The following is a 15,125-nucleotide window of genomic DNA, read 5'->3' as shown; positions in this document are numbered from 1 at the left end:
GACGCTGAAGGGTCAGTTCGATCAAATCAACCCAATCAAAAACAGATTTTCTCTCTCGACCTTGATGGTTTCCAAGACATAACAATTCTTTCCTCTGAAGCTGCAGCAGCTCACTTGTTTAATACACAATTCAAACACTTTCTTCATGAGCAAATGCAACAATTGTTTTGTCTCAATTCAGGGTCTGCATCCTTGGAGGAGCATTTGAAGGCCAATTAAGTCACAATGGCGCCCGAAGGCTGACCCAATCCAAATGCACCTTCTTTTCCGTCTTTTTGGAGGATGCACCTCTACTATCCTTCGTGGCCCCACATATCCCAAGATTCTTTGTGCACCCGAAAAGAGAGAACATGGCGACATTGCGTGGCGGAGATCGTCACTTTCGTGGGCCTGGGCGGCAGAAATCGTGACGTAAGGGTAAACATGAAAACAGGAAATGCTCCAAAGGCTAGACCGTCACATTTAACAACGTCTGACACGGTAAACGAGGTCTTTCTGAAGGACTCGCCTTCGAAGACCTTGAAGGCGAGTCCTTCAGAGGATGCACACCCTGAACTGAGACACAGCAACTATTTGATTGAGGAAGCTGTAGCAAGAAAAAGACTGCAGCCCTGACTTCAGACCGGGTATTTGTTGGTCTATGGTGCAATCGCTTTCTTGCTGCCACTAGATAGAAACGCGCCAAGAATCAACCGGACCAAACCTCACTTCATGAGACCGGCCTGGGAAGATGTTATCTGTCAGATAACAGGATCATGTGATCTCGCAAATGTAGCTACGTAAGCCGAACACACAGCTGTTCGAACCAATTAGAGTCCAATGAGGAACTACTGGCAGCTACAGCGGTGGTTTCAGTCACAAGAGGTTCAGAAGCATCAGTTCTATCAGAACCAGAGAGTTTACTTCATCCACAACACTGAAGACTTTTCTCCGTTGGAAACACGATATCGCTCTTCTGTTGACGGGCTTCAGAAAGAGTCTGATGGTGGTGGCGCTCTCTTACTGTATCGATCGAGTGCCTTCCCCTTTTTCAAACGACGACCTCCCAGATGTTTCTGTCTTAGATCGAACCCTTCTGAACCCTGTTTGCCTTTTCTGACCCTCACAGTTTTGTGCATCGTCCAGATACTGTGTCGCTGCGGACGAGTGGGTGAAAAATGTGTTGTGGGATTTTAGCAAACGGACTGTTTTTAAAAGGACAGTCGCTCTGTGAGTCGAGCACAACAAGCACACGCCTGGCTGACGGAGTATCAGCCGACTTCTCCGTCAGCGTCGGCTGTTTTTTTCAGATAGAAGAGCTTTGATTTTCTCGCCGTGTCTCAAGTGAGCAGTAAACTGTCACGGCTCAGTTACGGGCCTGTGAGCGTTTTTTTTTCCTTCTTCTTCCATTTGACAGAATCCACTGCGAACCACTGCTTTGCTCCAAAATGATTGATTACAGCCGCTTTTATTTGGGAACGTGGAAACAGCTCGTGGTGATCCATCTTTTGCTGCGGCGCAGTCATTTGATGTCGCAGTAATATCGTTACGTGTTGTTCGAGTACTTAGAAGAACAAAGCGGCATCATCTGAGACCTCCATCACCGAGCTGCGATGGCGAGTTCAAATAATTTCAGAGAGTGGAAATATCGCCTTTATTCAATTACAGCGGGTGTTTTCTGAACGGCGGCGTGCACAAAACATGGATATGTGATACTTGTAGCTTATTTGCATTTAAATATGTTCATCTATCATCCTCTAAGGGTGCTAAAGACAATAAAAACACAGCTCTGATGGCTTTAAACTACAGATATGAGCTCTTTAGATGGGGGGAGGTTGTGTGTTCTGCTCTTGTTAAAGATCAGTGTGTGTGTTTCAATCATGACGCTCTCCCAGCGGCTCCGTGTGACATTTCCGACAGATGTTATTTGACTTTTCGCTCAGATCCGAAGCCCGTATGAAGATTAATCTCACATATTTTCGCCGTGGTGAAATTTATGTTCCAGCTCACGGAGAACGGAGGAACATAAAGACTGAGAGTTAAATGGTTTTAAGTGGCTGCGTAGCATAATTACAAAACAAGTCGTATTCGGTCCGTTTCCAGCCTGCAGCTGTACTCTGCTTCTTTTCCCAATCACACAGGTTTTTGATCAAGGGACCAATTATAACAGCTACAGAAAGCTCGCGCTAAATTCCCGAATAAATAACAACCTTTTTACTATCAGTGTAATTGCAGAAACTGATTTTTTTTCTTCTCTCCCTCCACAGCAGAGAGGAAAACGACAGCCTCGTAAAATTTCACACATTAAAATGTAGCGCGAGTGTTTAAACCGAGGTTCACGAGTTTATCACCGAGCGAGGATGCTTTTTTTTTCTTCCCGTGGAGGTAATCTCTGGTTCAGGGTTTTTACATTCCCGTGATCCAATTATCCTCTTTATGTGGGATATCTGACGGTTATTGCTGGTATCGTGCAGCAGCTGGGGCACTAAAGAAAAAAGGAGAAAGAAAGAAAGAACGACATTTGTTTATTGGAGGGGTACGTTTCACAGAAGAGTCTGGTCCAAGTACTCGACCGGTGTGAATCAGCCTCGGGGGGGAAAGTGAGCAATCACCCCGCACGAAGCAGTCGAACGGGAACGTGTTCACAGCAAGTACAGTTATTTTCTGCGGCTCGAGTCAGACCAAAGTCACCTGAGCTCAAGTGGAACCACAAAAAAACTGCAGCAAGAAGTCTGAAAAGAAACTAGAAAATCATCGACGGCCGTCTGACGCTCACACTTGTATTTCTTTGTTTGTTCTTATGTCGGAGGAGAGCTACAGGTACCAGAATCTGACTGGTTTTCTGTTTTTTTGCGCAGAGCAGGATGACAGGTCGGTTGATGAAATTGAGTCCAACCGCTGCTGCAATAAACGACCGTCTGTTGCAGCAGCGGTGGATGTGGCAGCAGTCTCTCTCCGCTGTTTGTCACTCTGCATTTGCAGTTTCCACAAACTCTTGACATGTGCAGAAAATCTGACAGAGCCAATAAACATGAAAACCATGCAGGGACAAAATAACCTGTGCTGTTTGAGGAAAAGAATGTAGACACCGGATCATTCCCGAACATTACTTTGGTTTGAGTCCGTCCTTCAGATGTTTATGTGCCTGGCTGCAGTGATGTGAGGTCTGAAACTGAATTCTGGCTCACTGTCGGCGCTCCGGCCTCATCCAAAAGGTGTTGGACGAGGCTGAGGTTCTGGGCTGTGAGCAGACCAGTCGAGTCCTTTCATTCCAAACCAATTCTTTTAATTATTAAAGAAATTCTTTGGGGGCATTTCCAGCAGAGAGGCAACAAAAGGGCCCCAAGCTGGAGTGAAACCGGAGATGCTGCAGGTAACATTATGTTTACGTTGCTTTCACTGACAGACATTCTGCTGGGAACAAGGACGAAAACAAAGACATCTGTATGTTATCATGAGTATCAAGAAGCAGTAGAGGTATTGCAAAGGAATAAATATGAGAGATAAAGAATAAATATCGCAGTAACGAGGACGCTCTCCCCAGAATGTCCTTTAAGTGCAACACAGCTTGTGTCTGAAATGTCTCCATGCTTTTAAAATACCTGCTGCCTCCCTCCACCACACCTCAGTTCATAATGTTTACCCACAATGCAACGCAAGGCAGCGAAGTTGAAACTTCACATAGTTTCACGACGGCTGCAAACTCCCTGATCATTTGGTGGTTTCATTGGTTTTTATTGATACGAAGAAAAATGCAGAATATCAGCCGACTTACACACTTAAAGAGAATCTGTCTCTGCAGTATTTTAGTAGTTGTTGATGTATTAAGTACACAAAGAAACATATCTGAAGATAAAGTCTCTGATTTTCTTCACAGCTGCTGGTGTTAAAGGTTTAAACCGTCGCACGACGACAGGAACTTGACCGAGAAAAGTGGAGCAGGAATGTCAGGGGACTTCTTCCAAAATATCAGTTTTATCATTCACACTGAAGCGTTTGGCATCCTGAGTCCAGCTGAGATGAAGCTCCGTGCTATGTGAAGGACGCGGAGGGGAACGCACCTGCTAAGTGTTAATACATAATGCAGCAGCTCTCACTGACGGTTAAGTGTGTCACACGGATTGGCAGGAGCAGCGCAGGGCGGCCCCGTCACAAATGAATCGAACGCTTCCAGGTTCCGGCGGGTGGACGGAGTGGGGGGATCCCACTGTGACCCAGATCCATTTTAAACGCCTCGCTCTGGGGAGGCTGACGGACAGACGCTGGCGACGGAGAGAGCCCACGCTATGTCATTATGCTGGCAGAGTGCGGAGGACCATGTGGACCCGCTGGTGGGACGGATCACCTCGTTTTGTCCTTGTGCGTATCCATGAGCGTGATGGAGAGACAGAAAAGAAAAGAGCGAGAGCCTGCTGTTGTTCACCTTCAAAACCACTCAGGACTTTTACTGGCAGCGGGATTCACAACTCAGACGCTAAAATGTCAAGTTACAGGAGATTCATTTACAATCTGATGATCTGAAAATGACGAACAGGCAGTTTAATCCGAGCAGATTCATTGCGTTTTTTGCCAAAACAGCTACAATTCATCATCATTACGACGAAGAGACTTCTTATCAGAATCAAACGACACAAGAAGAAAAAAAACACATCACAAAGGAAAGTTTGTCCTGTTTTTGTCTCGTCCTGTGCAGTAATGAGATCTTGGCGAGTGTGTGTGTGTGTGTGTGTGTGTGTGTGTGTGTGTGTGTGTGTGTGTGTGTGTGTGTGTCGCTCTCGGAGAAAAAGAGGTTACAGTAGAATTGGTCCAACGCCTCTAAATTGCTGCTTTTTGTTTCAGCGGCTCATCTGGTCGAGTGCTCCTGATTGGCTGTTTCCTCCTGGCTGGAGAACAATCACAGTTTCCGTGGCCGACATTTTCTGTCACAGTATTTTATACATTGTGATACAGGACATGTTTTCTGATAAATCTTTTGGGTCTTTTCTCCTAAAATAAACCTCGATCATGTTCAGGTTACGTGAATTTGTTTCGATGCTCCGTATACCCACTTTTAGCCAACTGGCAGTTAAAGGGATATTCCGGTGTAAGTTTAATCCATGTTCTAACACACCGTGACACCGAGTAGGACCCCCCCTCGAGAGATAAAGTTTGCAGAGCCGCTAATTTACGGAGTTTATCAATCCTCAGAAACGACCGCACGACAACAATACGCTGCAGTAAATGGATCCAAATATAAACCGCCACCAAAAAGCCACAAATGATGCTCAGAACAGCACCAAACTTCAGCAACACTACAAATAGGGTCTCAGCACATAGTCCGGGGCATCTAACCTCCGCTAGCTTAGCTGGATTTCTATTGTGAAGCTAAAAACAGATTTCAACTCTCCTTCATCAGCTTCCGGGTCGGGGAAGTCCCGACGCGGCGTTTACCGAGTGCGGTTAGAAATGCTCAATTCTGTTCTTTTCCCTGTCCGCTCTCGATAATAACTGTTATAAACTGGCAGGTAAGACACATATGAACTTTGATTGCTTTTCCATGGAGTCATAATCATACATTTTCATCCATGAGCCGCGGAACTCTACTGCACTCGGTAATCGTCGCGTCGGGACTTCCCGTCAACAGGAAGCTGCTGCAGAAGAGTGGTAAATTTAGTCAGCTTTTCAGTAGAAATCCAGCTAAGCTAGCGGAGGTTAGATGCCCCGGACTATGTGCTGAGACCCTATTTGTACTGTTGCTGAAGTTTGGTGCTGTTCTGGGCATTATTTGTGGCTTTTTGGTGGCGGTTTATATTTGGATCCATTTACTGCAGTGTATTGTTGTCGTGCGGTCGTTTCTGAGGTTGATAAAACTCCATAAATTAGCGGTCTGCTAACTTGATCTCTGGAGAGGGAGTCTAACACAGTTTCACGGTGTGTTAGACCATGGATTAAATTTACACCGGAATATCCCTTTAAGTTGATCAGTGGTACTTTAGCGTCTTGACTGACCCACCACAAAATGTAGCGCAAGTATGACCACAAAGCCTGAAAACTGAACCCACCAATGATGAGGACATTTCATAGGAGTTTTTACCAAACTAGGAATGTTTCTAAGTTGTATGAGACGGATGCAGCTGTGCACAGTTGTTGTAAGTCAATTTACAGATGAAAACTCAGACAGGAACTTAATCTATGAACAAAATTAAAACAAAAATGGCAACCAATCAAGGAGAGATGGTTGCAAACTTGTAATGATTAGAAGGTTTTCAGACTATTCTTCATCGGCTGGTTGGGAACAAACATTTCAAAGTCTAAAGTCAGGTCACGTCTCAACAAAACGTCCTCAAGATTGTCAAAAGAAAATGCTAATTCGTGCGTAAGTGTTCGTCGTTCGCTTCTCATCTGAGGGCCTGTATTCATCTTTGATGACTCGCTGGCATCTTGCTGATGTCACGTCTGCGTCTTCTCTTCAATGAAACTCCCCCGAGCCTCTTAATGGCACATCTCAGCGTACTGGGTGTTTAAAACATTTACACTCTGTGCGCTTCACTCCATAATGTTATTACTCTCTGCACATGAATTAATCTGAGCCCCGTCTACAAATGAACCCTGTGTTTCCTGGAATCATCACAAGTAAACACAGAGTATCCTCCGCTGACTATAAATCTCTTTATTTTCCATCTCAGGCTGCAGCAGAGAAACAGTCAGCGTGTCTCTGCAGCTTATTTTTACTTACTGGAAAGCGATTTCTTACATTTTCCCAGCGGATCACATTCGGCCTGTGCACCTTCTTACCCGTACAAGTGTCGACGGCGTCCCAGGGAGCTTCTTCTGGAGTCTGTGAATTACTAACAAGGATAAGCACAGATTTATCTGATGTCTTCTCCGATACGTCAGAAGTAACATCACACAAAGCTGCCGTTATCCTTGCCGTGGAATATGCGACTCCGTGAAGTGCGGGGCAGAAAAACGAGACGATGCTGAAGGATCCGTGTCGACACGCTGAGGCTGAATCATGTCCGAGTCTTCAGAGAAAAACCTGCACCGACACACAAATCTCTCTCGATACATAGATGTAAAAACGGCTTGGCTCATATATTGATGTGTTTACTATATGGCCACAAGTTTAGGGACACAAAGCCAGGTCACTTACCAGCTCACAGCCCACCTAACAAAACAAAACAACAAAAAAAAGCACTGCGAAAAAAGTCAAGTCTGTGCCGGCGTGTTGCTTCAGGAACCAGAAGTTTTATTTCATTCCAATCCTGCAGCCTAGAAATAATGTTTGTATGTTGCATGGAACATTTTTCTTTGAGTAAATGAAACACTACGTATGTGTGCAACGCTGGAGCTGCAGGGAGGCACCAACAGATGGATGGCAAGCATACCTAGTAATAAAATGAATTTTAAAAATCTCATGTCTCAACGTGCTGCTGACCAAGTTCCACACCAACCAATCCTCATACCTCGATTGCCAGTGACTCTCACAATAGCTGTTTTTGTACTGAGCAGCAAGCCGCCAATGTGGCCGTCCTTTTTGCAGCTGGGTCTGTGGATTTAGACAGAAGGCGGTATATTGGGGGTCTGTTTTGGTCCACCACTTTGACGCCTCGGAGGGTACACTTGTTTCCTCCTCCATTGCTTTGTAAATCCAAGCAGTCGATGTGCCGACAATTGTGTGAGATGGGCGGAGGTGTTGATGACGTGCACTGTTGTGCGACCCACAGCCGGGGAGTTTCAAAACCAGGAAACAGCTGATCACAGCAGTCAGTCCATCACTCCATCCACGGACGTCAAGATGAGCAACTGGACAGCTGCTGAGATCCAGGAGATGCTAGCGTCTCCTCGGTCTCTGTAGCTGTTTGGTTGTGTTAGCTTGTTGTTGTAGCGGCAAGCTACTAACAGTCGCTAAACTCCAATGGGGTGCAATGTGAAGCTCTTATTTTGAAGACAAATTCGACTTGCTCCACTGTTCACAACCCAACTTCGTGCTTCACGTCACGTCACATGTTTACGTCTACCCCAGTGGAATATTACACCTCCCTTTTAGAGAGACAAGGCGGCACATTTCAGCCTTTACCTTGCTGCAAATGTGCCACCTTTTCTATCTAAAAGAAGCTAATGATATAATAACTTATATCACATTACAGAAGCGTAATGAACGTTGCAGCATACAAACAACGGGCGTACACGGCCTTTGTTGTTCACTCGCAGTCTGGTTAGGTTTAGGCACTAAAACTACTTAGTTCAGTACAACAGCGCTGTTTCACTTGTTAGTAAGTAACAAAAAAATAAAACGTCGTCGTCCTCCGTGTGCAAAAGCCTTTTTCGCTCTTTATGCTACATCTCCTGACTTCCTCCTTTGCTGCTGTAATAATCACAAAGGCCACTAGAGGTCGCCACCTAACAAGAAACATTAATATTGGTCGTGATAAGCTGCTCACGGTTGATCTACAGGTCGTTTTTTAAAGTAGATGATGCAGTTTGCCTATTTAAGGCGGAAAGAAAATGAAATACGTTAATTTCACGATGATGATACTGATGTTTCTCAAGTGCTTATATCAAATATCCAACCACGATATCCTCCTTTCCTTTATCCTTTACAGAAAGACAAATTTTTAGACGTCGGTGTTGGACCTCACTAATGTTCATGCGTCTGAATTGGAGCAAATCCCTGCAGCCAGGTTCAAACACCTGTGGGGGAAAAGCTTTGTTGGAAACCAGGAGGAGGCTGTTAGAGCTGCAGAATAATGACTACGATTTGGACCGGCGTGTTCAAAAGCCAGCTACGGCTTTGATATTCGGTTTGTTCACATACTAATGACTATAACGTGCATGAAAACACTGAGTAATTTCATTTTAAATTACATCAAATCCATAGTTTCAGCGTGGCATGAAGGAAACTTCTGGCTCATTTTTCTTTTTTTGTCGAACTTTCAAAGAATGGAACGAGTTTTTTTTTATTCTGCATCTGTTCTTCCGAGCACTCAGAGAACATCTGCAGACTACAGCTCTGTTGTGATGAAACTTTAATGGTTCAAAGCTGAAAAGCAGAATTTAATAACACTCGTGGCACAAACACAAGACAGTATATGTCAGAAGTAATTAAGTGAGGACGCCAAACGTTCTTATCGTGCTTGGGAGTAAAAGAAACAAAAAAGGCGGCTGAGTCTTCCAAAAATGAATCACCCCTGTAACTTATTTTCCATAATTACACTCCGTGTTTTCCCGTAATTATATTGGTAGTTTGGTGCAAAGCTACTGTTGATAAGCAGGATGATGAAAAGATTAAATAAAGGGGAGAAAAGGCCGTCTTTGTGAGGACGCCACGCACTGGAAAATTACCGCCGAGATCGTTTAATGACTTTGCAATTACGACTCGAGCTCGGATGCAACAGAATGCTAATCCGAAAATGTTTACGTCTCTCGCGTCGATTTAGGGGAACGCGCTTCGGTTGAGACGCGGCTAATTTGAGTTCACGCCTCGATCGGACGCGGTTACGCAGTCGTGTGTGGTGTGAAAATTCATATTGGAGTGTAAGAAGTGGAGGAAACTCAAGGAGAGAGGAGGTTGTTTCCATTCCAGCTGCTCCTATTTGTGTGTCTGATTTCTTTGCTTATGTGTGTGTATGTGTGTGTATGTGTGTGTGTGTGTGTGTGTGTGTGTGTGTGTGTGTGTGTGTGTTCAGACAGCCCTCCCTCGAACAGAGGCGACCGGCTCGGCATTACACATTAAGACTTCCCACCAGAGGCCCCCGAGGCCGAGGATCTTTGTTTCTCCTTTATCGATTAGGGATTGTGTGTCGCAGCTCCTGGACACATCATGCGCCCCCGACATGGTTTTTTTTTTCAAGTCAAGAGAAAGACTCAGACTGTTGTTTCGCTCCCCTCAGGCCGACCTTGTGACTCCTTAACAAAAAAATAAAAGAAATTCCGGTAGACAAACTCCTGAGCTCTCCGGAGCCTGAAGGCCAGACGGGCAGCGGTAAATGAGCGCGGAGGGACGAAGAAATAAAACGAGGACGTGATTTAAAAAACATCGAGATTCGAAGCTCGCAGTGAGGACTTGTTTTAGGACGACATCATGAATAAACTGTTCCAGTATTTTATTCGTGGCGGTTTGAAGAAGGACCCTGATATTTTTGGTCTTTCTAAGAATGGGAGGATGAATTGTTGCCTCCTTTGTCTGTAATTAAGTCGTTAAATACTTTGTCCGGCTTCGTTTCCTTCATGTCTTCGGACAGTAGTGTCCAACAGAATCGACTTCATTCAACCTTGAAACGGGGATGAATACGGCAGATTGTTGCAGTTGCAATTCTGTTTTAATATACGAGTGTATTTACGTTGTAGGTAAAGTAACCTGTCTAACTTTCCCACTTGTTTTGAGAAAAATAACTTGAATTACAGAAACTGAAAGACTCGATGAGATGAGTTTCTGCAGCTCCAGGAGGTTTTTGTGGCGCGAGTGGACAAAATACTGGAAACCTCGTTCGGTGAGCGAACAGGAAACTGAAAGCTGTGACTAATATGAATCCCCAGCAGGAGATTTAGTATTTTTTATTTTTCCCTCTGCAGATGTGTTCGCTTTCTTGTGAAATCAAAGCTAACGTAACCTTGGCGTTCCTGGAAGGGAAGAAAAGAAGCAACAAAGACGTCGCATCAGAGTCTCGCCGTTTACTCGCAGACACTTTCATCACGAAGCCTTTTTTTTTTTTTTTTGTTACAGCCGTTTCCGTCAGAGCTGCGTTTCTTGGCTCAGCGTCTTTGAGGCGCTTTTGTCTCCTTCACACTTCTGCCACTTTCACAGAATTAAAAAGCAACAAGCGCCCTTCTCTTCCTCTGCCTCGTGAGTAATGTGTGATGATTAGAACAGATAATTGCATCTATTTACATATAAATGTGATTGATACTTGTCCCACGGAGCCGAGCTTCCTTAAGCCGCCGCAGGAGCCGTTTGCCACTGATCTTGTTATAATCTATCCATAATATTTGGATCCTCCATCTGAAGTTACCTAATTAAATGATCATTCGCGACAAGTAAACAATTGGGGATGATGATGCTAATTAACGATGGCTGAACACTGTGAGCCGCGTTGAGAGACGCCACCGTTGCATTCGTCTAATGGTGTTTATTAGGAGACTTATGATTAATACGACTTCATAAAGAGACGGAGGATGATCTGTTTTTCCCCTCCAGCAGCAGCGGCATCTCTGCACACTGTCTGAGAGGCCGCGGGCCTAATTGATTAGGTGCCGTCAACCCCCGAATATCGACCGCCCTCGTAGGAATCTCAAATGAGCACTCGAGTGATAATGCCAGCACTCGTTAAAATTTGGGCGCAGTGGGACTTTTGTGAAATGTCAAGACGAAGCCAAGCGGGTTTCCAAACAGGAGGACCTTTTATAAATAGATGCCAGAAATCTCATTTTCATAACAACGAGCAACAGTGTCTTGATTGTGCGTTTGTAACATTTCAGATATAATCACGTTCCTGCTCCTCGTCCCCGCTGTGCTTTTTAATTCTTCCTGGCCCGGCCCGGAGCCCCTTCGGTGAAGGTGTTAAGAACATTTGCTCACCCTGTGCAGCCTCGTGTCAAACATGCCCTGCAGTCGGGTTTGCGCCTCAACAGGTACACAGTCAGACTGCTTATTAAAACTCTGGCTCGGAGCCCAAAGAGCCTCTGGCTGCTTCTGAACTGGTAGCATGTGAGGCTCGCTGGTGGGCTGCAGGTGCAAAGTGTTCGCCGAGAGGCGTCTGGATGGCGGTTTTGACCTCGGGTCAGACCGAGCCGCCGCTTCAATCGACATGCTGTAATAATCCTCACACGGCGGGACGCTTTCACTCACAGGTGTTTCTACTGACGTGACACTGGGACGTTTACAAGAAGTGGAACATGTCACAGCGCAGCGGCGTCTCCTACAGAACTGTTTTCCCGCTCATAATGTTTTTACAGATGTAATAACCACATGGATTATGTTCAGACGACAACGACAGAGCAGCTTCACATCCTGAGTCTCGTCTTTGGGCACTTTGGATGCGGTTTCGTAGTCAGCTCGGCTTCAGAAAACATCCAGATTTCCCAGTTGAATGCCTGAATTGGAAATGTTAGTAAAATACAGCAACACTGGTGAGAAGATGTTCACTTTTCAACCAGTTTCAACACCTTCACTGGTGACCAGAGTTTTTTGAACTACTGTGGAAAAATGCTCAGCTGTCAAGCATGAAATGTGGAATTGACATGTTTGAATTACAAAGATTCATGTGTGCTTTTTCACATGTGGATTAGATTCTTATGTGAAAATGTCACATTTCTATAAGTTTAAACAAAAAGTCCCTGCAAGCAGTTTTTGTATCGCTCTATTAAAATGGTTTGGCTGAAATTAAGGGTTAGGGTTAAATTAAATATCTCGTCAGTTAACACTTCACTGACGCATTCAGTATGTTTTATTAAAGAAAGATAATTTCAAAGAGATAATTTCAGATATTTAGTGAGGTTTGTACGCGCCACCTCTAAATACTGAGCTGTGTTTGAGCTCCTAACAAAGATGACTTAGTTTAAAGAGAGCAGCGATGACTTCACACCTCTCAGCCTGACCTTCTCCCTCGAAAATGTTTCTCTACCGACGTCACACACTTCCACGACCCAAAGAGGCTGTTAAGAAAAATAAACCGATGCTGTCGTCTCCTCAGTGTCAGACCTATAATTCTGACTGCAGCAGCAGCATTTACTGGGATTGAACATCTGAGAACAAGAGCATCACGCCGAAACTGTCCTAGATTCAGAAGCGCTGACCTTCTCCTCGCTTCTGATGAACTGGGTTGGACGACCCGACAGGACGTGGACACCTGCCGCCTCCTGTCTCTCTCCTGTAGTGTGTGTGTGTCATCGTTTTGTTTTCCAGCATGGCCACACATTCAGAATGGCAGCAATTTCATGTCATTCGCTCCCTTTGACTGACGAGTCAGTTAAACGTTTGCGGGTGTCAAATGATGCAACGCTCCGCAAAAAGCAGTCAGGTGTGTTCATCCTCCGTTATCGGCGTCTAAATGTCCCGGAGTGAAGCGCTTGTTACAACGCCATTACACACATTTAACAAACTTCTCTGTCCGTGCACAAAGTTCACAGAGTCACCAAATTACACCACCGCACTTTTAGGAAGCGAGTTAATTCACGTGTTCCTCAGGGAGGTCCGTTTTGTGCTCGCCGTGTGTCCACAGTTGTCGGTTGTCTACCTGGAGCTCGACTTGCTCCCCGCCGTCCTGACTGCAGGAGTGATTACTAATTATACAACAGCGGGGAGGCCCGCTGTGAAAAAGGCAACTCGCCTGCCAAAAACATCAGAAATGTAACTTTTTACAAAAAGCTTTTGTTGTTTTTCTCCCTCTCTCCATAAATATGATATTCTGCCGCCGCGATGTTTCATGTAGCTCGCAGAGAAAGCGAAGGTGAGATCTGATCATCACAGCAGGAGAAAGGATTTATTTCGATGAATGCGAGTGAGGGAATATTTGGGGGACTGCAATAAGAAAATGAGGAAAATACTTTGCTTCATATCTGATCTCAACCTGTCCGATGGGGAGGGGGGGATAAGGAACGAGGGAGGGAGATGAAAGGGAGCGCTGAGAGAGAATGAATGCGTAGGAAACAGTGAAGTGATTGTCGGAGCTTTTGAAGAGCCGTCTGGTTCGTACAAAAGGACAGGTCAGCGAGCAGATAAGGGTAGAGCGGTCTGTCATATGCACAGGTGAAGAAAATCCCACCTGGCCAAACAAAGAGAATGAGAAACACGGGTGAGGGAAGAGGACAGACGCAAACCAACCCTCCAAGGGACGGGAGACATTTTCTGACCGAGGCGACATCAAAGAAGACGAGACGGCGGACGGCGAAAACACAAACCCGGTCTTTAAGAGCAGGTCTCGACTTTTTTGAAATTACACGAGCTGGGAAATGTTCCCAGACGACTCGACGTGAAGAGAGCTCTTATCTTGTTGTTCTGACGTTCTGAAGAAATTAGACAATCCCAGTGTGTCGCTGCAGCCCAGAGAGACGGTGCAGCAGGGCGCGGCAGCCACAGATTACAACTCATCATTCTGGCATTTTAAACTTTATCGTCAACAAATCCCGTGAAAAGACCAAAACCAGCAGCACGTTCATCCGTCTTCTGAATACCTACTGCGTATATCTGACAACCAGAACCCATTGTTTCCAACTGAAGCTGTGGAAAAATGCCAATAACATACTGAATGTCTGTAATTTATGTGTATTATATTCATTTCTTCCGAAAATGAGTTTATGCGCCATGTTTTGTTGCCACATGTGGAAATGATCTACCATTTTTTTCTGCAAATGGGACCTGAAGGACTTGAAACTAGCAACTGAGACCAAAAACACATCGAGAAACTGTTTACTGGGGTGAGAAGTAGGTTCATTTTCTCATAAACTTACATGCAATTAGACTTGAAAACCAGTGGAGTCGCCCCCTACTGGCCATTAGAATGAATTCAGACCAGGAAGCTATGACTCGCTGAAAAGGCCACGACATATTCCTTTAAGTGTTTCAATAACATTTCTATTTTTTTAGACGCTCTAACATCGTTTGATCGATAAAAAAACAAATCACTAAATCCCTTTGTGAGGACTTGTTTTCCCCTGATTTACACCTCCTGCTGTAATGACATTTGCAACGCCGGCACTTCCCTCCTCTCACCTGAGACCAGCTAGCTCGCCTTCCTTCAGTTTAAATACCTGATGTGAGGGATCGATCCGAAAAAGTTTCAGCGTTGAAAACCCTGCGAGCGTCGTGCAGTCGCAGCTTCAGTTTCAACAAAAGCTGCACAAAAGCAAACAGCGACTGGTGATTTGCATTAGAGGACGTACGCTGGAAGACCTCGGGGCGTTCATTTACAGTCGGAGATGAGGAAGACGAAGAAAAAGAAAGGGAAATCATTTGAGAGATTGATTTGCTCGGAGCCTCGTTGTGCCTTCAAGTGTCTCGCACGGTGGAGCAAATGAAGTTCCTGCTACCTCTTGTCTCCCATCTGAAGACTCCTGCTGTCGGTGAGCCACCGCCAGTCACATTTTGATCTTTGCTTTCATGTCTCTCCGTTTCTCCCCCTCTAACCAAACATATCTCGCTTTTTAATTAGAGCCGGGGAATAGGCTTG

The 15,125-nt window shown here is 45.1% G+C and overlaps 1 protein-coding gene across 4 annotated transcripts in view; it reads right to left on the bottom strand.

The window, feature by feature from the left end:
- Positions 1-15,125, bottom strand: part of LOC115575975 (shisa family member 6) — an 86,140-nt gene that overhangs the window by 15,061 nt on the left and 55,954 nt on the right. The gene's annotated exons all lie outside the window — the stretch shown is intronic.

The sequence above is a fragment of the Sparus aurata genome, chromosome 23 (assembly GCF_900880675.1).
Source record: "Sparus aurata chromosome 23, fSpaAur1.1, whole genome shotgun sequence".
Taxonomy (NCBI): Eukaryota; Metazoa; Chordata; class Actinopteri; order Spariformes; family Sparidae; genus Sparus; species Sparus aurata.
This window is presented reverse-complemented; position numbering and strand designations above follow the sequence as displayed.